This window comes from Talpa occidentalis, unplaced genomic scaffold (genome assembly GCF_014898055.3).
Source record: "Talpa occidentalis isolate TD23 unplaced genomic scaffold, MPIMG_talOcc4v2.1 talOcc4.4, whole genome shotgun sequence".
Lineage (NCBI taxonomy): Eukaryota > Metazoa > Chordata > Mammalia > Eulipotyphla > Talpidae > Talpa > Talpa occidentalis.
Genome location: NW_023604295.1, coordinates 54,294,698 through 54,317,770, shown reverse-complemented (window position 1 = coordinate 54,317,770; position 23,073 = coordinate 54,294,698). Strand labels below are relative to the sequence as shown.

Genomic DNA, 23,073 nt, shown 5'->3' with positions numbered 1-23,073 from the left:
GGTCTGCGCGCCATGTGGGACCCTCCTCTGGTGGCCGGGGAGCAGCCGGGGATCGAACTGGCGCTGCAGAGGCTGTGGGCAGCTTTGCAACCCAGCACTCAACCACTGCGCCACCAGGGAGGCCCAAAAGCAAACATTTTTTAAAAATGAGCAATGATGTAAAAATATTTTTTACATTTTATTATTTTTTACATTTAAATATTATTTACATTTTATTTTTACAAAATAAAAGAAAAAAAGGTCAAAGCAGAAATAATGAAATAGAAGTTAAAAAAAAATCCAAGAGATCAATGAAGTCAAAAGTTGGTTCTTCAAAAAAAAAAAAAAAAACCAAACAAAATAGACAAACCTCTAGCCAGGCTCACAAAGAAAAGATGGGAGAAAGAACAAATAAGATCATAAATGAAAGAAGAGAAATTACAACAGACACAGCAGAAATCAGAAGAATAATCAGAGATTACTGTGAACAGTTACATGCAAATAAGTTCAACAATCTAGAAGAGTTGGACAAATTCCTGGAACTATACAATCATCCAAAGCTAGATAAAGAACAAATAGAACACCTACACAGACCAGTTACAAACAGTGAAATTGAAACAATAATCAAAACCCACCCCAAAAACAAAAGCCCAAGACCAGACGACTTCACGAATGAATTCTACCAAACATTCAGAAACGAACTAGTGCCTGTCCTACACAGACTCTTTAAAAAAATCAAGAAGGGATACTACCAAATACGTTTTATGAAACCAACATTACACTAATACCAAAACCAAACAAGGACAACACATAAAAAGAAAACTACAGGCCAATCTCTCTAATGAACACTTATATAAAAATCCTCAATAAAATCCTAGCCAACAGAATCCATCAATGCATCAAAAAGATAATTTACCATGACCAAATGGGATTTATTCCAGGGGCACAAGGATGGTTCAACATCCAAAAATCAATTAATGTAATCCCACACATCAACAAAAAAGAAAAATAAAAACCATATGATGATCTGATTTACATAAATTATGAAACAATTACAATAGGTTTGAATAGCATCCATCTTCTCATACATATATAATAAAAAAGAAAAAAGAAGGGAAAAAATGCCCTTTGTGATGAGGACTCTAGGATTTACTCTTATACCATTTTTTTCTACATCCCAAGTACTTACTTGTCTTAGAACTGGAAGTTGAACCTAACTATAAAGCATCAGTAAGCAAAATAATATGGCATTGATATAAAAACAGACACATGGATCAATGGAACAGACTCAAAAGCCAAGAAATACATCCATGCATATATTGATACTTAATTCATGATGAAGGAGCTGGGACCATAAAATGGAGAAAACAGTATCTCTTCAATTGGTGGTGCTGGGGAAACTGGACAATCTCATATAAGAGAATCAATACTATTCAGTCATAAGGAAAGATGAAATGTTTCCATTCACAGTGAAATGAAAAGAGTGTGAAGGAATTAAGTGTAGTAAATGAAGTCAGAGTGAAAAAGACAAATACTCGACATTTACATAGCAGATTATTTGACAAAGCAAAATACATAACAAAAACTAGTAGACACTAATGAACAAAGTAGCAAACTGATGTTTCTCACATTTAAAATGGAGGTGGTGTAGAGAGGGTCAAAGTTGTAAAAGGGATGGTGATGGGGAAAATAATAAAGACTAGCTAGGAATCAAAACAAATGGAAAAATAATACATTCAAATAGACAACTAAAGCTGAGGATTTGAAAATAAAAAAGAATCAGCTGTTGATCATAACTTATCAAGGCAACAACCCTTATTTGGTGTTTTGTTACATCTATAGCAATATATACATTTAATAGTTATACCAATTTGTCAGAGTTCCTGATGGCATCTAGCATGTTTTTAACAAATCGAAAACATGCAAATGGAGTTCATCATCAAACCTGGTGAAGTAGAGAAAGGGTTTGCCCTCCACTTCATGACTGACCATGCCAGTCCTTTTTGAGCTGTCTCTTTGGCGTATCCACTAGTTTGCCTACTGCGCTTTTCACAGCTTCTGATTCCCTTTCTGCTGGAGGTAAATCTTTGGAATCAGTTGCAATACAAAGTTCTCCTTTATAGTCATCTAAGAACAGGTACACATATAAGACAGGGTCTTTCTCATAGGTAGTATAATACCACACATCCATCATCATCTGTAGCATTCCCCTGGCCTTAAGAACCTTCCGCTCAGGCATGTGCTCTACAGCTTTGGCAATCATCTTATCTGCGAGGTGTGCAGTGCTGATTCAAGATGTTGCAGTTGTTCTGTCAGGGGGAACTTCAAGCCCAGAAACTCTTTCCTCTTTATTAAGTTCTAGTCTATAAGCATGGTAAAAGCCATAGTATTTTATAAGATACAAAGAAGAATTATAGGCACTTGGTCCAGAACTGTTCCTTTCCACCCATGTGTATCCTGCAGCTTAAGATGTCCCACAGGGCCAATATTTTTTGTAGGATGTCCTTTTCTCATCAAGTTTGCAGATACACCAGCATGACCTGCTCAGTTCTGGACCACTGGCCGAGGGTCTTTCCAAAAGGGGAAGTGTTTAAATAAATAGTAACACTGCTGGGTGAGAGTAAAACTGAGTATTCTTCAACTTGAAACTTTTCGTATAATTGTAATGTTCTTGTTCATTCATTATCCAAGTGCTTCATCTACAAGTTCAGCAAAAATGCAGAATACTTGAAATCATAAGTACTTGGCAGACTGTAACCCTGCAGGCCTGTGTCCACCTGACCCAAAAGATCATTTTTTAAAAAAGTTTCATTCATTCCATTGAGACCTAGCAACTCTAACTTGCAACAACCAGAGGAGACAAGTTGTGGGAAAATGTTCAATTCCACTTAACCTATATATAAATCCATGGATTAAGATGAAAGTACACATGGAAAAAGGCTTTCTGAAGGAAAGTCAAACTGAGACATAGCCTGAGGCTTAGAAAGTTCAGCATTGAGGATATAATGACATCAGGAAATAAAATCTTTTGCAAATAAGAGTGAGATAAATTAACAAGAACAACCAAGACTATCCAAGCATGAATTTACACTCAAATGTCTACAAATAAGCTAGGCAATAAATATTTTTGAAATCTTTTATGATCCAGGCATTCTGTTTCGCCTCAACTCTTAAGCTGATTTACCTCTTCAACCTTGGGCTTCAAAATTCTAATCCCTATTAGAATTAGTTATTATTACTATTGTTTTACATTATGGAAGTTTTTGATTAATGGTTAAAATGTAGGAACATTTTAAGTTCATAGAGGGAAGACATAAATATTTACACAATCATTGGTCTAAATAGAAAGAAACCTTTTGGTTTGCTGGAAAAAGCAAAGAAATATGATAGAAGCTCTATTTTTAAGCTTTGAGAAATAGTCTTTACCAGGTTAAGAGCGCAATTTGAAAATACTCTTCAGGATAGTAAATTGAAAGGATATCACCTTACATACTTCCTCTGATCGAATAATAAAATGATATAATAAGTGGGAAACAAGGGTATGGATTTTCTGCTAGAATTCTTGCCTTTGTCTGAGAAGGACTTTATAAGCAAAATGACCAAGATGAAAATGCTAGTAAACACTCTGAATACCTTTCAACTGTTACAGTCTTTGTGAGTTCATAGGCAGAGCTGTGTGTTTTGTCCTTCAACAACATTGTTAAAACAATAAGTGAAAAAATACAAAAGAATAAGTATGGTCCTAGAAAACACAGAAAACATGGCCCCTGATAGTTTACAAAAAGGCTGATGTCACCAGGATTTCTCCGGTTGTCAGGTTTTTCTCTACAGGAGGACTCTGATCATCTCAGAGTAGGCAAACACAAAACTGAAATCTCTTGTTTTAAACTACATTAACTTTTCTCTGGGAAGATAGTGCTTGAGTCACAGCACAAATATATCTATGATATGTCAAGTGGAGTAGATCCTAAAATCCAGGGACTATATATCATGATATATGGCTGTTCTACTAACAGTTACTGACTCTGGAGAGAGTGATTAGAGTATAAAGGCAGAATAACTGAGTTCTTTTAGTATTAAAATGTAAGTCTACTAGTAGTCTGTTTTTAACTATTTAAGTAACTTACCCATTCCTCCATTATTAAGGAGAGTTGATATTAAATAAGGGTTTCTTAACAAAACCCCCTTTGTGGGAAAGCTGACTGTCAGCATGCACAAGCTGGGAAGAGAAAATCCTGGGCTGACTAGTGACTACTGGGGCAGGGACAACAGCTCCTCTGTTAGAACTGTGATCAGCACAGGTTGCTTGATAACATTTGTTGGCTTTTTGTGACTCTGATGCTGACCCAAATTTCCTTATCAAAATTGAAACACAAGTAGGAGATCTACAGGGAAATCACTCAAATAAGTCACAAGGTTAATTTTCAAAAGCATTTATTTTTGGAAAAACACAATGTATTTTTTTTAATGGAAAGAAGCTTTCTCCCATGAAAGTAGATCCATCATTGATTCATTTTCGATTCTCATTTCTTTCTAAACATATTTTCAGTAATACAGCACAACTTCTTTATCCAGATTAGCAGAATATTCCACCTCTGGTCTTAGTTTCCAAATTAGTAGCCAGTAAACCAAATTATCAAATTGCTATATATTCCTGGACCAGCAGCACTGACTACACCTTTGAGTTTATTAAAAATTTAGAGTCTCAAGCATCTGGGCCTCCCCGGTGGCACAGCGGTTGAGCGCTGGGTTGCAAAGCTGCCCGCAGCCTCTGCAGCGCCGGTTCCATCCCCGGCTGCTCCCCGGCCTCCGGAGGAGGGTCCCACATGGTGCGCAGACCTCACCTGCCGCCCACTGCTCCCCTCAGCAGTGTATTTCATCAGTCTGCCTGTTCTGCTGCCTGCTTTGGCTCTGGTGAATCCTCTTACCCTCCCACGCTTCTGACTGTACACAGTGCTTGTATAAATAAATAAATCTTAAAAAAAAAATCATCAGGGATTTTCTTTTGTTAGAAATAAGCTTTTCTATTGAAAGGTTAGATAGTCTATTCTCTGCAAACTGTAATATGTGTAAAACCAATGTCCTTTATGTCATACATTATAATTATACTGCACTAAAATTGAGCACAAGAAATTGTAGATTATAAGCAAATCTAAATAGTCCTTCAGGACAAAAAAATGTTTCATGATGTGAGCTAAATACTAGGAATATAATGACAAATAAATACTTGTTGAATAATTATGCTCAAGTGTGTAACTCTTGTTTTGATCACAAGGTGTTGAAATGATTTTTACTCTAATTCCCTATTTAGTGCAATCATTATGAACTCCTGGGACCGTCTTTCCCCAGAAGAGTACTAGTTATTTATGATTTCTTCTTGATTACCATTATCTTTCACTTCTGACATCATATGTAACACTCCAAAATCACAAGATGGTATTTCAATATGTAATTGCAACTGACTTTTCTGTTACCAAAGATGAATGATGCATAACTACTGGGATTTGAGATGGTATCATCTGTCTTTACATTGAACAAATGTTTTTCCTAGGGAAGCAAAGGGCTTTCTAATCATTAGGTTTATATGTTTTTATTAGTCTCCCAAGTGTACTAATATATTTTAGGCTAATAGCCTTTTTTTAAATAATTTGAGAATTTGAGACATCTAGCAAAAACATTCAGTTAGCAAATATACAGTACTTATAATAGGTTGCTTTTGAGAATATGGACATGAACAACAATATTGACAGATGATAATAAAAATTAGAAATTAATATATAGGTCCCTCCCTGGTGGCGCCAGGGGTTGAGCGCAGCGTTGTGAAGCTATCCACAGCCTCTGCAGCGTGAGTTTGATCCCCAGCCAGGGAGCTACCCACATGGCGCAGCAGACCTCTCCTGACTCACCCACTGTTCCCCTCAACAGTGTACTTGGGTCTGTCTGTCTGTTCTGTTCCCTGTTCTGTCTCTGGTGAATCCTCTCACCTCCCACACCTCTGGCCTTGTAATCATAAATAAATAAATCTTTTTTTTTTTTTTTTTGAAAACGATCTGGTCCTGGGCTTTTTTTTTTTTTTTTTAAGATTGATTGATTGATTGATTGATTGATTGATTTATACAAGCACTGGGTATAGTCAAAGGCGTGGGAGGGTGAGAGAATTCACCAGAGCCAGAGCGGAGAGCAGAACAGGCAGAGTGATGAAGTACACTGCTGAGGGGAGCAGTGGGCTGCAGGAGAGGTCTGCACGCAATGTGGGATCCTTGCCCCATGCCCGGGGATCAAACCAGCGCTGCAGAGACTGTGGGCAGCTTTGCAACCCAGCGCTCAACCGCTGCGCCACTGGGAGGCCCATAAATAAATAAATCTTAAAAAAAAAAAAAAGTGATAGGGCTTCCCCGGTGGCGCAGCGGTTGAGCGCTGGGTTGCGAAGCTACCTGCAGCCTCTGCAGCCGGTTCGATCCCCGGCTGCTCCCCGGCCACCGGAGGAGGGTCCCACATGGTGAGCAGACTTCTCCTGCCGCCCGCTGCTCCCCTCAGCAGTGTACTTCGGTCCTTCTGCCTGCTCTGCTCCCCGCTCTGGCTCTGGTGAATTCTCTCACCCTCCCATGCTTCTGACTGTACCCAGTGCATGTATAACCAAACAAACAAACATAATAAATAAATAAATAAATAAATAAATAAATAAATAAATAAGACATGCCTCTAGAAAATTAAAAAAAAAAAAAAAAGAAAGTGATATATAAACACAGAGATAGTGTAGATAGTGTAGAAATAATATGGGAGGTGAACAGTCTCTTTTTGGTCAGGGTGGTGATTGAAGGTCCTCTAAGAAAGTGGTAGTGTTTGAAGTATGTGGATATAGACACTAAAAAATTGAATGTAGGGGAAGAAAATGAATCAGGAATGACACTTAGGTTTTAACTTAATCAATTATATTACTTGTTTTGCAATTTACTGAGAAAATCGACTAATATTTTTACTGAAAAACATGAGTGAATGAAATTCATAAAAGTTAATGAACCTATTAAAGTGTCTCTGTATCTGGGTTTGAGGATATTTGTGTGATACTTTTATATCATCAAAGTGCTGCACTTGCTATTATTCTTCGTAAATTCTATCAGGATTAAATCTATAGCACCTTGATTTTTTCCTACTCCAGAATTAATCTCCTTCCCACCACCCCTCAGTATGGTACATTCTCTGAGAGGTTGGCAATGACCTTATCCTCTCTCTTTATTAGTTCTCATAACATTGGTTATTCTCTTAGAAGGCCCACCTGGCTCTAGTTCTGACAGTCCTGAAGGTAGGTATGTTGAAACTTTTTTTAGAACACCTATTTCACAATATAATACCTAAAAGTCAATTTTAATACATGTGAAAAATGTCTCACAAATTTAGTAACAGAAAACATATTTTTGGTTCTGTGAGCACATACGGAGTCACAACACTGTCCATCTCCACCACCTCTCATGCAGCATTCTCCATATAAGCCATCGGATTTATTCAAAAAGAGTAGTTTTGTGCTCATGCCCTATAGTCTATGAATATAGACTACAGAGAACTAGTAAAAGTATTATGGAAACATGATTTAAAATTATGTAATCTAATCTATGGCTCCCTAAGACTCTAAATGAAAGAAACAAATTGAGGGTCATAATACTTTTCCGTAAGTACAGTTGTACTTAGAAGATTTTGATTCCTATGATCTCTTAATATCAGCCATTGACCTATCTGACTTCACTTATTTGACACTAAGGATTTTTTTCTTAATTATGCTGATGATTCTTAAAGTTCTTAAAATTCTTCAAAAACCCTTATAGACAACCATTAGATATATCATTAATTGATAGTAATTTCCTTCACAGGATGACTTAATTGCTCTATCACAGGATGACTTAAATCCACAGTGGAGTTGTCAGAGATTGGAATCAATGACTTAATTAAAAAAGTCAAAATATACTACCCAGTACTTACAGTATGACACTCATGTGGCATTACTCATTTTCTTTTAAATTTGGCCAGTTGCTTTATCCATGAGCTTTCCTGAAGGGTTTTGCCCACCTTGAAAGTAGCAGAATAATAAGGTCTGGTTCTACCTCTGAGAAAGGAGAGAGACTGTTCATACATTTCTCACATTGAATAGACCAAGATTTATTGCCAAGTTGGTTTTGATCTTTGGATCTCAGAAAGTTCCCACAACTTGTTTCTATGTATAATTGAAATTTGTCATCTTTAAGGATTGTATTGCCAACTTTATAATTGAAAACTATAATTATTATAAAATATTATTTGAATAAATTGTTATTAGTAATTTTTATTCTAAATGATAGGTAACAAGATATGTGTCTTATTGGAAGTACATTTGCATGAGGAACTGAGGCACCTATTGGGAAACCCATCCTATGACAAGAGAAAAGTAAGTGAATGAATATGAGCCCACAGTCTTAGTTTCTGTTATAGTTATGGTCACTCAGATTTGATGTCAAGTCCAGAAATCTGTGCATTTATGTTTTAGTCTTTGTAAGAAAAAGAAAAGTTTTATGAAAAGACAACTTTATATTAGGGCATGAGTAACACTCTGAGTTTCCACCGTAAGTAAAATAATAAATTGAAGAAAGCATTTATTTGCCACTGGATCAAACATTTGTTCACTATCACCTGGAGGGCTGCAAAGAGTTCATCACTTTCTGACAGTTGGAAGCAAGGGGGTCCTTCTAGGAACAGAAACACATCAGAATGTTTTTGTTTTTTTTTTAAGGTTTTAATTTTAGTTGTAACATTTTATTTCTTCAAAAAAATTGGAGTAAAGACCTAAAACATATAATGGAAAATGTTAGCATCTCTTTAATATTGGCGGTGTGTTAATAGGTTCATGTGATATTTTCTCTGCTTCTTATGTTTAAAGTATTTCATGATTAAAACTTAAAATATCCTCTAATAGTATACCCTTACATATATACTGTACTATAGTCATTCTTTTTTTAATATATAATAAATTTTATTTTTGTATTCCCCATAAAATTTCAACCCCCCCATTTTGACCCCAATCCCTCCCCTCCCTCCACCCACCTCCCCAAAAGTGTCTCTGGTTCATAGATTTTTTGTTGATTTTGATTTTCACTTTCTTATAGTTATTCATTTTCCTGGTCCCTTATTTAAGTTTTCTAGATTCCTGCTATGAGTGAGACCATCTGGTATTTTTCTTTTTTCTTTCTGGCTTATTTCGCTGAGCATGATCCCTTCCAGCGCCATCCATGTTGCTGCAAATTGCATGTGTTTATCTTTTTTGAATGCTGAGTAATATTCCATGGTATATATGTACCACATCTTCTTGATCCAGTCATCTATTTTTGGGCATTTGGGCTGTTTCCAAAGCTTAGCTATTGTAAATAGTGCTGCTATAAACATAGGGCTGCAGGTGCTCTTTGGAATTGATGTTTCTGTGTCCTTTGGGTAAATACCTAGGAGTGGAATTGCTGGATCATATGGAAGCTCTATGTTTAGTAGGTCCAGAAATCTCCACACAGCTCTCCATAGTGGTTGGACCAGTTTGCACTCCCACATCAGAATGTTTTATGACTGAATTCTTCCTAGTAATAGTATAGGCAATGGCATGTGTAATGAACAAACATTGACAAGTATGTGACCATAGTTTGAATTTTATTTTATCTAATTATGACTTGGGAAATTATCTTTTTGAAACTGAGTTTTTAAGTCATTATATATGTAAATAAATTTTTAAGTCCTTTATATAGCAAATATACACATACATATATAGATATACATACCTACTGATACAATATGCACATGTATAGTATTTACATATATACTATATATATACTATAACTGACATTTGCATTATGCATATATACACATGCATTTATATTGTATATTTCATATTTCTTACTATGTAAGTTCAATTGCACAATAGCTCTATTGTACCTAGCATGTAGTATATTGCCACATATAGTGTATTACCAGTTTAGTGAGGTAAAAATATTATTTCTCTTTCTTTCCTTCCATTTTCTCCATATCAGCTGAGAATAAAAAAAATGACAATTTTTTCTCTTTTTTATAAATGTTCCAAAAACTTGGAATTGAGCAAGCATAATACTAAAGTTAGATGCTGCATTTAGAGTCTGAAAGAAAAAAAAGAGTGTTGTCTAAAAATACGAAAATTTATGACCTCAGATATTCTACTGGTGATTGACCAAAATTTTATCAACAAGTATATAGCATGTATGAAATTATAACTTATGTATTAAAATGGGATTTATATTTATATTTTTATTTATACTTATATACAGATTTATATTTATATTTATAAGTAGTTCTTATCCAAATTTTAGAACCCATATAGAAAAAATACAGCACACACCACAACAAATAAAATAACTCCTAGCTGATTTCAGAGTCATATATTAATATGGTACATTGAAGTAATGAATTTTTCTATATGGCAGACAATAGATATTAGATTCTAAATGGAATTATTAAAATTCTTCAAATTACAGTTAGTTTCACTCAGTTTACTGCAATTTGATCATGGCTTAGCCAAAAAGGTCTAAGTAGATATTTTAACCACATTTTATGAAAGGTCATTGATGATTCATAGGTGTTTTATGTAAATTCAAGTGATTTTATCCTTTCCATTCAACTCAATGTGGTGTAAAATTTCTTGAATTCTTTATCTGAACATCAGTGTTTTTTATATTACTATTTTGAACTTTAAAAAAATCAGTAGTGTACAGTTAAATATAAGTAATGGGCCAGTTGAAGTCAGGTTGAACCTTCTTTATCATTTATAGCTATAACTTGAACACTTAATTATATGTCATATTCAGTCATCCATATCTATATGAAATGATTAACCAAAAAACTGGATAAAATGAGTAGTTATAGAGTTAGAGTTTTTCCGTGATCCCATATTAGGTCAATAGTTTAAGAATATGCGAATCCATGGAATTAATAGACTAGATTCTAGATGATAAATTTTATGTCTTTTTGTAGCTGTCATTGGTTAGGATGCATATTGTTTGACTCCCTATACCAAATTGTAGCAGAAAATGGAGGATTAGAAGTTTGCAGTAAGAATCTAGGACCAGAGATGACAAGCTTTCTCCAAAAGAGTTTAAAAAATTTTATAAAAAATTGTATTGAAGTTTGTCTTTCAGTCTTACTCATAGCAAAAGGGCTGTTTTGTAAACAGAAAAGAGATTTATTTTTCTTAAATTGAGAAAAACAGTACATTGTCACTTCAAACTGCAGTAACATTGAAGCTTTAAAGAAGCAAGGGGAAATTCATTTCATTGATAATTATTTCATGGGAAATGATTCCATTTGCTTTTGAAGTTTACCTTGAATATTTGTCTGTGTCCTTACTTCATGAACAATGTTAAAATAAGATAATTTCCATGAGTGACTGTAGTTACTTCTGGGGTCAGAGGAGTTAAACATTATACTGTTAATGGTATGAATAAAAAAAACGGCACAGCATCTATCCAGGTTGTAATGTTTTTGTTACTTCTGCCATTTGACTAACCCTGAAAATAAAGGAATTTTTTGAAGGGACAACTCCTGTTTGGCAATAGTGCCTCCCCTGATGTTTTTTGGTCTTCTTTGTTATGTTCACCTTAAGAAGCTATTGCCAGGCACCCAGTGCTCACTCCTTGTTGGAAGCTGCTACTGTTGAAAAGAATGCAGAGTCAGAGATTTAAGAGGTTTTCCTGGTGCTTATGGCTGAATTCCAATTTGGCTGTGGCTTTTCTGCTGCTGCAGTTCCCAATGAGGATATTTACTACAAAAGAGTTATTGCATCAGAGTCATTTAGGGAAATGTTAAAAGGGTTTAAAACTGTAGTGAATGAGGAAAAAGCCAACATGCATAGCAATAAACTCAATGCCCAACTGGTAGGGATAAAAGGAAAGCCAAAAATGTCACCTTATACATTGAGGTCAAACAATTATCTTCCTTGCTTTCTACCTGAAAGGGAAAATTCAAGACTTTTAATGCCCACCACAACATCTACTCTCTTACCAGCTTCTGTACCTGTACACTCTACCTTCCCCACTGTTATTATCCGCTCTCTCCAATTAGGTACAAGATTTCATCCTCCTTTACTTAAAGATGTTCAATTTTCCTCTATCTCTCCTATATTGGCAAGAATCTCTTTCCTGGATCATGCCCATCAATATTCAAACATGTCACTATTTAGCATATATTAAAAATGTTTTGATCCTAAACCCATTGTAGCTATCATCTCATTTTACTACTTGTCTTGATAGCACAATGCTTAAAAAAAAAAATACTACCACAAATTCCTTTCTTCCTTGACTCCCTTAAATCTATCACAGAAAGATTTCATTTCTCTCACTGTATTAAAACTAATATAATCAAAGAAATTCATGTTGCTAAATCTAATAGTTATTGCTCCAACTTTATTTTACTTAGATTTTATAATACCTTTTCAATGATGGGTTTCCACTTTCCCCTCTCCTCCAACCACTGGTCCCTCTTTTATATTCTCCTTTACTGGTTCTTCATCTTCTTCCTGACTTCTGAATTTCTTCAGACTGTCTAAAGATGAAGTCCGTTTCGTTTTTCACTCTGCTTACATATCCAGTGCCATAATCTTCAATAATGTCCATATGCTGGGAACTCCTAAAACTTTATCTATAACCTGATCTTCTTGTGAATACTAGGTCAATATATTCAACTGTCTATTTCACATCTCTATGTCTAGTAGATAGTTCAAACTCAGTTTCAAAACTCATTGTTGAAAAAGAAACATTCATCGCTGACATTGAATCCATTGTATATGGGCATAATAAATCATGCATTATTTACATTTTTAAAAATATTTAATCTTTCGAACAATACTATGCTATAAACTTTATATCCAATATTTGGTGCAAAAGATTAACTACATCATAAATGTTAGCCTTATATTATTGTTTTTGCCATTGTTCCATACATTTCTTTTCCCTCTCTGTAGTTCATTGTTGTCTTAGGTACTACTTGGTAAAAGTGCTTGCTAAATAGTAGAGAAGCAGTCTGGAGGCGGGAGGAGCCACGCCATGAAGAAAGTGCAGGCCTTTTAACAGACTACAGTGTGGAAGGCTGTTCTGAAGTGTTGGTGGCTCCCTCATTGCCTAGTAAGCACACAGTTGGATATACTTAATGATCAGCTGCAATTTAGATACTGGAATTTGTTTCCAAGTGTTTTTCTCCTTTAAGTCTTTTAGTACTTGATGCCCAACTTCAGATCCTTCTGTCATCAAGATGCAGTTGAGTTTTAAATTTATTTGCTTTGAATTTTTAATATTGATTCCAAATAGGCATGACAAACAGCCTAATTAGAGAGATTTAAAAATAATCAAAAAACATGTGTTATTACTTCTATCACCCTTTAATACTTAGATAGTTCTAGCATTATTATTTAGTTGAATCTTGGCTTTAGAACATTGTTTTGTTCTCCAGGTCACTCCATTCCCAAATGGTGAGGAAAGTGGAAATTGTTCCATTCTCATCCTCAAACAGAAATTTACAATCACATTATAAGGAATGTAGTTAATCATGATTATGTAACAGGGTGGTCCCCAGGAAAGGGGGATACATTTATGACCATATTGAAATACAAAATGCATTTAACAATGAGACTACTAAAAACTATATTACATAAATCTCTTTGATATTAGTTTTGAATAGTTTGGACCTCACCCTGAACTAACCTGAATGTGATTGACTTTCAAATCCTGAAATACCCTTGTTAATCCTATTATTAAAACTTTAATTCTGTCTTCAATTCCAGTGGCACAATATAGTCTATTACTTAAAAATCTGATGGTCATGTATATTCTGCTTCATACTTGGTCATGTAAACATTCCACTGTATTGAATCTCTGCTTCTAGTTTGGTGTATATTTAGAAATCCTAATTGTTGGTATATATCTGGTGATGCCAACCTAATTCTTACAACAGAACACTTCCTGCTCTGTATCCCCTGCTTTAACAATTCTAAAACATATAAAAGATCTTGAACATCTCCACATTTAAGTTAACAGGGCACATTTAAATTATCTTTATGATTAGGAATTTCTGTTCCTCTGTAAATGACAAGGAGATTCTGCACATTTCTAACCTTTCAAAGTCAAATGTGTTTATGTTGTGAAGATAACTATCATTCCCTGAGCTCATGGTTTTCTCATTGAAAGAGATTACTTTCTGTCGCACAGCTGAGTCCAAATGCTTTTCACTTGAAAGTGAATTGCTCATTCAGCTGAGTGTTTTATTATGTCAATGTCCTATAATTATGTTTTAATTAAATAATGGCACAAGGTAATGTAGTAGTGAAGATATTAAAGAGACTTAACATACAAATAAATTACAGGCTGACATGCATGCAGCAGTGTCTATACCAGGGAGTCATATGGAAATAAAATAGTGCAGAAGAGTAAAAGTTTATTTAAAAACATTTTGGTTTTTCCCAAAATAAGATCTGGAAAAGCTACATAAATATCTTTCAGTCCAGGGTTGCCAATTGTCCCTAAGAACCCTGTTCAGAATATCAAAACAATATGACTTTTAGATTATTATTCTGTTATTTTGGATGAGCATCTGGGCTGTAAATGATTGATATTTTTATTGTAGTTACAAGGTGTGATTCACTGAAGACAAAAGAGTAATTCTTTTTCACTGACTATCCAACTTCTTTTTATTCCTGTTCTCTCCTATTTGTTAGCTTTTCATATTAACTGATTAAAAATAAGAAACACTCGTGGCATGAAGTGTCCATGGCACTTCCCTATCAGTTTTATATTTCAGAAATGGAAAATCTTTCCTCCAGCCAGGAAGGTAAATAAAAATTCTCCTTTTGAATATGTTGGACACAATGTCTACTAAAGATAATTTATAAAAGGAAAGAAATTCATTGTAAATTCTTTGTTTCCCAGCAACACTAAAGCCATTGACAGGTTCTGCTCCTGCCGGCCCCAGGCTGGTACAATGGTGTCCCTGTAACTCAGAGGCCTTGGACTGTTTCTGATGGTGTTTTTGGAGTCGTGGGGTCCTTGGGTTCACTCTGGGAAAGGTTTCACCAGAGCTCCCATTTCAGCGACACGCGATGAGTTCCCTAGCGAGTTTCTGCATGAGACAGAGATGTTAGTTATATTTAAAGGGCAGGTTTATTAGGGAAAGGGAAAGGGAAAGGGAAAGGGAAAGGGAAAGGGAAAGGGAAAGGGAAAGGGAAAGGGAAAGGGAAAGGGAAAGGGAAAGGGAAAGGGAAAGGGAAAGGGACAGGTTTGCTGAGAGAGACCTGCATTGTTGCAGGCGAGCGGCCTTGAGGAGAGTTGCCTCTGCTGAGAGAGGTCAGTGAGGAGAAGCCCCGGCATGGTACAGGGCACAGGTGGGCAGGGTGGCTGCTGCCCTGCAGAGGGAGAGAGTTGGTGAGAAGAGGCACCTGCATAGTCACAGGTGGGTAGTGGGAGTGCTGCCCCAAGCCTGTGCAGAGACTGCATTGATATAGTCCTTTTCTCTTTGGGAGGGGTCACTCCTCTGTGGAGTGGCCTGCTTGTTGCTGACATTGGGTAACAGGCAAAACTAGAAAGGGACCAGAGATTCCAGGGTGGACCTAATCTCCATATCTTTACCCTCAGGTCTGTGCTCCACTCCCTAGAGCAGTCTAATCCTGCTTGGGTCTCATGTCTTGTGATAAGGCACTGGTGCCTAAGGGTCCTGACCTCTACAGCTGGGTTAATGGTCATGTTATTTCCCTCTACCCCTACTTCCTTGTGAATCAGGTTTTAGTCTTGTGAGACCTCCTTTCCAATTTTTCTATTCTTGTCCTCCATCATTTCTACACTAAATCTATCAGACTGTGCCATGTCTGTCCTTGGGTCTCAGTGCCCTACTAACTTGTCTTTACTTGGTCCTCTCTGGGTGGCTCCATGAACACCGTTGCAAGCAAGGAAGGTCAGGATTAGACTCTAAGACACTTAAGACTCAGTTGCATTTCTTCACATTTAAAAAAAATTAAGAATTTGCCCATGCCCATTTGGTTACAGAGATTTTGGATGAAGTCTTCTTTAGCCCAAAATCTCACATATAAAGTAATGAAGTCAATAACTTGTGTGTCACACAAAATAAGTCAGCATAAATATCTATTTAGAAAATTCTCACCTTCAAAATACCTCAGTTTAAAGCTATTGTTGTTTTTTAATAAAACCAGAACACATTTTTCAATTCAGAAAGAGAAGTAAAATACATTTCATAGTTTAAAGTTCTGTCTCATTTTTGTTTAACTTCTTTGGAGCTATATCAAAATCCAAATAAAGTTTGATTTTTAAAAAATATTATTTTTAAACAAATAATATTGACAAAATTGAATGCTTGGAATAGTATGAAACATTTTCTAAAATATCATTTGATTATATTGTACATGGAGCACATCTTCATTTGAGTATATTGTACTAAGTGATGAGTAATTCATGATCAAAATCTTTCCATAATGATACAAAATTTAACTATTTTAAATGTTTAAAAATTTTAGTGTTTAAATCTTAAAAACATAGATTTTAATGAAACAATTTGGTCTTAAAAATAAAATTCAAAAATCAATCTTTAAGATCCACTGAATACTTCATATGTTATGGAAATCATCCCTTAAATTTTGTGTAGTACTCAAACCTAAAAATTACTAGTGTTTGATTTCAAATTGTATCTTACTTTTTTAAAAGATGTATGTAAGATTCATGCTGAGTTGATGTGTACTACATGTGGAAGTGAAGTCTGAGTTGGTCATCACTTGCAGACAGGGAGTAGTTAAAGCAATGTCTGTAATACATTAATAATAAATGAGCTAATACACATAAGGTTCAGAATAATGTCTGGCACATGGAAAGAACTCAATAAATGTTACCTGTTATAATCTCTCAGGAAGTATTTGTCAAGTGAGAAGGAAAGTGGAACAGACCTTAAAAAAATATTTGTCCTCTGAAAGTCATGTTATAAAATCAACACATAATGAATGAGGATTGAGATATGAAAAGTCATTGTAATGAAAAATGGTTCCCAGAAGATTTAACTAGAGTTTCTAATATAGTGATCAGCACAACCAGGGACTGCTAAACCTTTTCATTTTTTATCTTTTTCATTCAAATTATTGTTAGTTTGCAGCATGACATTAAAATAAGCATTCAAAACAAAGAAGCTCCCAAATATTAGGTCAATAGTTTTCAACGGCATCTGATTTTTGACTGTTTAATACATAATATATATTCATAGCATGGAGCACAGCTGCATATTTTTAATACCCATGGGACCTGTCATTGTATTTTGAATAGAGTATACTTTGGTTAAGTATTGGATGAAAGGATGAATAAATGAATGCTTACTATGCCCATTTAGTTAGAAATGATTTTATTTTCTTACCCATCCCTGAATGTAAAGGTGATTGGTTAATTAGCAGCAAGGGATCATGGCAGAGAACATGGGTGAAAGAGAGAGATGTTTGAATATGGAGGTTTGAATATGGAGATGTTTGAATATGAAGATGTTTGAATATGGAAGGTCATGGTTTGTGGATCCAGAGTAACTCAGATGTCTTGTGTGTGAAGGCAAGAAGAATAGCTCATTAGAAATTAAGAGAACTATCTCTGATAGGACAAGGGCTGTGTGTATGTATAGGGTCTGTCTTTAAATTCTTATATTTAGTGCTGTAGCCATACCTACCAGTAAGTACATGTGATAGGCTTGCTTGTAACATTCAAGCCATTGGACAGGATATTGAAATGAGTGTAATTCTTTTTTTTAAAGATTATTTATGCATACTGCAACTGGGGTACAGGCCAGAGGTTTGGGGCGTGAGATGATTCACCAGAGACAGAGTGGGGAGCAGAACAGGCGGATTGACTGAAATACACTGCTGAGGGGACCAGCGGGCAAGGCAGGAGAGGTCTGCTGTGCCATGTGGGTAGATACCTGGCCAGGGATCAAACTCATGCTATGGTGGCTGCAGTTAGCTTCATAGTGTTGCACCTTAACCCCTTGTGCCTCCAGGGAGGCCCCCAATGTATGTAATTCTTATGCTGAACAGTCACGAGAGGCTCTAAAGCAACACACACAGTGCTACAGGGACTCCCTGGTTATTCTGGGCTACTCTGTGCTGTGCTTGGTGTCCACTCCTAGTGCTAGGAGCTTCTAGACAGTTCACAGTTATTTTCCGAATAGCACATGCCTAGGCCTCAGCAAATATAGGAAGACACCACTGTGATCATTTAGAAGGTACCTTTCCTTTTGAACTGTCTCCCCCCTCACCCTTAATTCTCTGCTTAAGGATAAACTGGAAAACTTTTTTTTTTTTTAAATGTCTGGGAGGTTTTTTTTTTTTTTTAAGATTTATTATTTATTTATACAAGCACTGGGTACAGTCAGAAGCACAGGAGGGTGAGAGAATTCACCAGAGCCAGAGCAGGGAGCAGAGCAGGCAGAAGGACCAAAGTACACTGCCGAGGGGAGCAGCAGGTGGCAGGAGAGGTCTGCGCGCCATGTGGGACTCTCCTCCAGTGGCCGGGGAGCAGCCGGGGAGCAGCCGGGGATAGAACCGATGCTGCAGATGCTGCGGGCAGCTTCGCAAACCAGCGCTCAACTGCTGCACCACCGGGGAGGCCCCAGAACTGGAAAACTTCTGATGTAGAATATAGACTATGAGCAATGTCATGAGGGTCACATGAGGGCCCTGGACCAGCTGCGATGGGCATCACTACTGCAGAATTGGGTCCCTGCCGAATCTAACTGAATTTGAATCTACATTTTAACAGATCTCCAGATAATTTCAATGGACACATAAAAGTTTGAGGAATAGTGTCTCAGAGCCTCTGTGAGTTATGGTTTATGTTCAGATACATAAACCAGTCCCTGAGTTTGAGAATATTGAACCAAATTGAATGTGCTGCTTAAGTCTCTATTTTACAATGTTAGAGTAAGAGAAGCATCCCAGGAATCATGTGGTCTAACCTTTGGATTTAAACTGGGATCCATAGAAGCTCCAACACAAACTTAGAGCATACTAAAAGACCAATATTCTACTTTCTTAAGGTGAATCTTTGAAATTGAGATCATTTTGGACCAATCTGATTTAGAGTTTATCTTGGTTTGCCTTATTCATTTTAACTCCCCAAAATGGAAGATTTGTCAAGGACAGACATCGGATATCTAAGGGGTTCTGGGTAGGAGTTGGTGGGGTGTTCCCGAGACCTGAGGAGTGTACAGGTACTCTAAGGTGTGAATTAACTACACCCAGAGGCTCCCGTTGCACTGCCTTTCCAGCCTGGTCCTTGCCACGAGCTACACGACATGCTCTGCATTTCAGTTAGGCTTTTGAAAATAATACAAACGAGGACAAGAAAAAGTCCCCTTGCATGCCTCTGTGTCTTTTAAACTACATAATTTACATGACCGGAATATGTGCCATTTCCTTCCCCTGAAAAATATATCTGGTGATCTCATGTATTCCTGTCACAAAACCCAAATGAGAGGATATGTGTGAAAAGACCTTATAGTTTCAGTCTGTGGAGCTGAACCATGTTAAGGTGCTAAATTTGGAGGATTTGTGATTGACTATTTTTATGCTTGTTAATTATAATTATTAATAGTATCATTGCTACTATTCCTACTGAAGCTACTGTTATAACTAACATTGTATTAATAATAAACAGTAGAGTGGTATGCTAATAGAATAAATGCCTTGGGATAAGCTTCACAGCTCCCAGCTATGAAAATGTGCAGAAGCTATTTAATCTCTTTGCATTTTATTTTCCATAATTGCAAAGAAATTCGCATGCCCTATGAAATAAATTTTACCTTAGTTTGGGTTTCTTTAGTACAGATTGATTCCAGTGCAGTAGTTAAGCTGGGGTGTGTGAGGATGTGTAAGGAACACCAAAGAGAAGGTGGGGAAATGACATAGGAAATGAAAGGCTATGAATAAGGACTGCCCTGTTCACTCAGCTACCACAGTTGGCAATTGGAACTTGGAATTGCTTGGAACTGCAGGGAGTTGCTTGTCAATGTAATGGTGAAAAGCACAGGCAGGAGTGATAGTGATGTGACTACAGCCAAGAAAAGCAGGCAGCCTCTAGAATTTGAAAAAGGCAAGAATTCTGCCCTAGGGCTTCCAGAAGGGATGCACCTGGCTGCCAGCAACAAGTAAGGCCAGTGAGACCTGTTTTGGACTTCTGAAGCTCTGAACTCTGAGACCATAAATTGGTATTACATTAAGCCTCTAAATTTGGTGTAATTTGTTATAGCATCAGCAGGAACTAATGCAGATTTTGTGAGAAAAAAATATAAACCTTGTAATTATCTCACCTAAAGGACTGGGAGCTGGGGTATTCATATAACATCTCCCAAGTGTTTTCAGCTGAGAACTACTTCTCTTAGTTTTCATTATCTCCAATAAGGACAGAGAATTGCCTTTCCTGCTTGTGGAATAAAGGCCTCAGCATAGAAATGGGGAGACTGGCAGTTGGAAGTTAGCCAAGAAATTCTAAAGGCAGGTGCTGAAAATCTTATGTAAAGATTAAATGAGATTATGCAAACAAACATCTTGTTTGTTGTGCTATACTACTGTATTTTTTCAGCATTCATACAAATATTTATCAATGCCACTAATTGATGAGTCTTTGTGAGTAAAAACCATGTTTTTCTATTAATCACACTAATTTTAATTTATTTTTTAATTTCTTATTGAAGATTGCATTCTAGTAGTATGCCAGTTTCAGGTATACACCATTATAAACCAATATATGTAGATAATTGAATTTACTACTCATATTCCATATCTGTCCTGCACTATGCAGTTCATCTCTGTCACCCAATTTATCCACCCTTCCATCCCCTTCCTTTCTGGTAACCAATAATTTTTCTTATAGTCTAAAGACTGTTTTTATTTTATTTACTCATTCATTTGTTTGGTTTCTCTTTTTAACACTTATGAATGAAATCATATGGTGATTGTCTCTTTGTGGCTTAAGTCATTAGTTATAAAACCCCTTAGTTCCAACCATGTTGTTGGATGGCACATGGAAGGATTTCATCATTTTAGGTATAAATGTAGCTGAGTCATATACCATTGTGTATGAGAACATCTTTATCCTATCATCTCTGGGCACTTAGGTTGTATTTAGCTCTCAGCTATTGTAAATAATACTACAGTGAACATAGAGTGCCTGTATTTCTTCAAAAAATTTTTTTTAATATTCTTTGGTAAATATCCTGAAGTGGAATAATTGAGTCACTTGAAATTTTTATTTTTACTTTTTGAGGAATCTCCATTTTGCTTTTAATGGATGCCCTAACATTTGCATTCTCACCAACAACTTACAAGTGTTCCCTTCTCTCCACATTCTCTCCAATACATGTTACTTTTTTGTCTTTTGACTACTAGATGTTCTCACAGATATAAGTTATTGTGTTATTTTGATTTACATTTTCCTAATGGTAAGAGATAATGATCATCTTTTCATGGCCACCAGTATGTCTTCTTTGGTCAGATCCTTTGACCTTTTTTAAATGGATTCTTTTTGGTAGTGGTGAGTATTTTTTAGTTCTTTTTATATTTTGGGTATTAACCCTTTGGCAGATGTATGATGTGCAGATATCTTCTCCCATTCAGGGGGATAAAAGATCAAGAGTATTTCACTGGAAACTTCCAAGTATAATACAGTGTGTGTAAAAGTTTTAACCTGCAAGGGACATTTGTTGACTACATAAACTTTTATTTCCAAGCCCCAGTTCTCATCTTAGAAAGGAGGTTCACTTCATTCCTCCTGCAGAATCATCTAGATCCATATATTGTGAGGATTCTGGATTCTTTTATTTTCACATTAGCAACTTCACCAAGAAATCTCTCCCAAAACGAGGAGTGGTTTGGAATGCCCAATATCATCACCCCCATTAAGGAGTCAGTTTCCATTAGCTCTTACTATCTATCACTAAAAGGTTACACCAGATAACAGAATCCAGAATAATCCAGTGCTTGGGAAGCATTAAAAATCCTGAACATCTGTAAACATTAGGAGACTCTCCATGGGATGTATATTTATTAATTAGAGAAAACACTCAGTTGCTACTAGCAGTAAAGCTAGCAGAATGCAGGAAGGTATACGCTTTGTTCTTTGTTTCCACAACGTTTATAACCTCTGCAAAGCAGAGAACAGCTGTTACACTGGCAAACTGCAGTATATTTTGGGCAAGTAGGGCAGCAGAGTGACTAATGTGCAGTATAATGGCATTATAAGTGACTCACTGGAGTGCAATTATCAGCATAGTTGCCACATGCTTGGTTTATGATTAGGTTAATCAGTTTCTCAGCTGATCTCACTCTGTGTCTTCCTCTGGTACACTTGAATACTTTATTGTCTTGCTTGGGAAACATAGGCATCGACTTTATTTGCTGTTGTCCTGTGGTTAAATTTTATATGTCAATTTTGCTGCAAGTTGTTATTTTCTTTGGGTCATGTTTGACCCCACACACAAATTTTTAAGCTGTACCGCTGTGTAAAATTCAATCAATGCTGAATTCCCATGGCATCACGAGTCTTAGCAGCCAGAAGTTTCTCAAGGGAGCCTCTAGTTTTCTTTATTGCTTTCCTTATTCTTGTTATTTATGGTCTTTGGGACATTCTGAGAGGAGATAGTGTTAATTCTTCACATGGAGTGGGCATCTCATAGGCAACTCATGTGCCCTGTAACTTGAAAACTCCTAGAGAAGTGATATTTGGCACACTACCTGAGCTGGGGACTAACATTAGAAAGGTAATCAAGGCAATACTTTCAAGTTCTACTTCTCTTATCATGTTGTTTCTATTTTCTGAATTTCCTCTTATTTTAACACACTTCTGATTACTTCCCTCGTCTACTCAAAAATTTTTAATGAGTTCCTGACTCAGTAAAGATTTTCACTTTCTTAAATGGAAATCATGGTGGATAGAATCTATCCACTCATCTCCATCTTTGGGATGTTTCCACTCATCTCCATCTTTGGGATTTGAGCCTTGTATTATTCTCTATGCTTGAATGTGGTCAGAATCTGTGAAC

The 23,073-nt window shown here is 36.2% G+C and overlaps 1 pseudogene; it reads right to left on the bottom strand.

The window, feature by feature from the left end:
• Window positions 1–1,872: 1,872 nt before the first annotated feature.
• Window positions 1,873–23,073, bottom strand: part of LOC119258129 (spindlin-1-like) — a 125,492-nt pseudogene continuing 104,291 nt past the window's right edge.